This window comes from Pelophylax lessonae, assembly GCF_965119305.1.
Source record: "Pelophylax lessonae genome assembly, chromosome: 1".
NCBI classification, from domain to species: domain Eukaryota; kingdom Metazoa; phylum Chordata; class Amphibia; order Anura; family Ranidae; genus Pelophylax; species Pelophylax lessonae.
The window spans coordinates 296343837-296346957 of NC_138768.1; positions in this window are offsets into that span (position 1 = coordinate 296343837).

Genomic DNA, 3121 nt, shown 5'->3' on the forward strand with positions numbered 1-3121 from the left:
GATTACTATGGATACGTCAGGCAATGATCCCATTTCCTCCTTAAGTATAAACATGCATGTTTGACCCATTTAATGTTCATGTTTGTAAAAAGATCCTTCAGTGGTTGGATTGTCTTTAGACTGTGACTCATGTCAAGTTTTAATTTTGATATTAAATTTTGATTTCGTTTTAGTCATATTTTAGTCATCTAAACTGTTTTAGTTTTAGTCGTATTTTAGTCAACTGGGTTTAGTTAAATTGCAATGCATGATTTAGGCATTTCTCTAGAATTGCCAAACTCATTATATACTCCTGGAGTAAAAATCTAATAACGTGTTATTATTTATGGTATTAAGGTTAGAACATGCATTACAGACACAGATTTAGCCGTTTCGGTATATAACGTCTTTATAAATGATACCAAGTTTCATAAACAAACAAAAATATTGCTTTTTGACAAATAGGCGTGCAACTTTAAAATATATAAAAAAACAAAAAAACTAAACAAAAAAAAAACTGTAAATTCTATTGGCTGTAATGCCATTGCACATTATCTGAATATACAGTATTACAGTGTTGCCAACCGCCCGTAGATTTACGGACAGCCCGTTAAACAGGGCACTTTTCTCCTGCCCGTAAATGCCCGTAGCAGGAGAAAAGTGCCAGTAAATCTACGGCGGCGGTGGCAAGGTCAGAACTGCGCATGTGCGGCGCGCGGTTCCGGAGATCCCCGAGTTATCGTCGGACGAGTACGAGTGCCACGGCCCACCTCTGCCTCCGCCGTCATTTGTCATTTAAGTTTTCCCGCCGGACGCAGCACAGGCAGGAAAAGAGAAGCGAGCAGCGAGGTCACATGAGCAGCCCTCCCCGCCTCCTCCCCGATCGGCTCTGTGATGAAGCCGGGACTGGAGGAGACACATCTGGACCGAACCTCGTCCATCCTACTGTTACACCGGACACAGCCTGACCTGGCTTCATCCGCTCACCGAGGGGGGGGGGGGCGATCGGTGTGAGCTATGGAGGGGTCACCTACTATCCGTGCAGGCTGAGCCGTGCTGGGCACCATGCTGGCCACTGACCGTCCAATCCATCCGCCGCAGGTCCTGGCATCACGAGGAGATGTTTCATGTAAGTGTAACTTGTACTGCCTTGCCTTCCCTGACCCACTTCCCTGCCTCTGAGTCTCTGACCCCGCCGGACACTGTCACTCCATGCCCTGCCTCACCTTCTGTACCATGTCCGCAGTGTCTGCCCACCTCCTTTACCATGTCCGCAGTGTCTGACCACCCCCTTTACCATGTCCGCAGTGTCTGACCACTCCCTTTACCATGTCCGCAGTGTCTGCCCACCTCCTTTACCATGTCCGCAGTGTCTGACCACCCCCTTTACCATGTCCGCAGTGTCTGCCCACCCCCTTTACCATGTCCACAGTGTCTGACCACCTCCTTTACCATGTCCGCAGTGTCTGACCACCTCCTTTACCATGTCCGCAGTGTCTGCCCACCTCCTTTACCATGTCCGCAGTGTCTGACCACCCCCTTTACTATGTCCGCAGTGTCTGCCCACCTCCTTTACCATGTCCGCAGTGTCTGCCCACCTCCTGTACCATGTCCACAGTGTCTGACCACCCCCTTTACCATGTCCGCAGTGTCTGACCACCCCCTTTACCATGTCCGCAGTGTCTGCCCACCTCCTTTACCATGTCCGCAGTGTCTGACCACCCCCTTTACCATGTCTGCAGTGTCTGACCACCCCCTTTACCATGTCCGCAATGTCTGCCCACCCCCTGTACCATGTCCGCAGTGTCTGCCCACCTCTTTACCATGTCCGCAGTGTCTGACCACCCCCTTTACCATGTCCGCAGTGTTTGCCCACCTCCTGTACCATGTCCACAGTGTCTGACCACCCCCTTTACCATGTCCGCAGTGTCTGCCCACCCCCTGTACCATGTCCGCAGTGTCTGCCCACCCCCTGTACCATGTCCGCAGTGTCTGCCCACCTCCTGTACCATGTCCACAGTGTCTGCCCACCTCCTGTACCATGTCCGCAGTGTCTGCCCACGTCCTGTACCGTGTCTGACCACCTCCTGTACCATGTCCGCAGTGTCTGACCACCTCCTGTACCATGTCCGCAGTGTCTGACCACCTCCTGTACCATGTCTGACCAGAGTCTGCAGACTCTGATGTAAGGGGGAACTCTGTGCTGGCTGGGTTATGGTAAACCAACCTTCATGTAAATTTGAGAAATATGTTTTTTGACTTTTGTTTAACTTTAACACATTGCTAATAGCACTAGCTATATGTTTATAGTTAAAATATTGATATTTGCATGGTTTAGCACTGAAAATTGTTATTTTAGGTACTTTTTTCAGTGTCCGTAAAAAATTGGTGCTGTCCGTAAATTTTGGACGTTCTGCCAGTAAATTTCCCTCCGGGGGGTTGGCAACACTGCAGTATTACCAAATATAAATATGAATAAAAAAAAAAAAAGAATTTTTCTTATTATTTTTTTTCAGCAGCTTAGTAGATGCCCCTTACTTAGTCTTATGTGGTAGTGCAATACAGGTTTAAAACCAGAGTTAGACTTACCAGTGACTCTGTTTCCAGGAGTCTTCCAGGACAGCCAGTTAGGACAGTCCATGAGAGAAGCACCTTCTCCAACAGGAACAAATCCCCAATAGACTTTAAAAGGCAGTCCCTCTGTTGAACTGGTCAGTTTTAAAACAAGAACCGAAGGACAAAACCTTAAAGCATATACAAACATAAAAACAATCATTAACATAAGGGCAGGAACCTTACTGTCCTGGAAGACTCCTGGAAACAGAGTTACCGGTAAGTCTAACTCCAGTTTTCCCCATTCGTCTTCCAGGACAGCCCATGAGAGGATTATCAAGAAATTAATATCTTAGGATGGTCATTAAAAGTCCAAAGACCTCTACCACCCTTGGAATTACCATAATTATCAGATATGGTGGACCCAGTTATCGTAAATTCTCAGTAGAGACTAGCCAAAACAGATACTACAATGGAATGACTAGATCTGAACTATGGTGGAGATATAAAGACCAATATCCTGTATAGAGTATAAACATAAGGATCTGCTACAAAGACATACGTCTAGTGACTTTCCCCCACCTACATC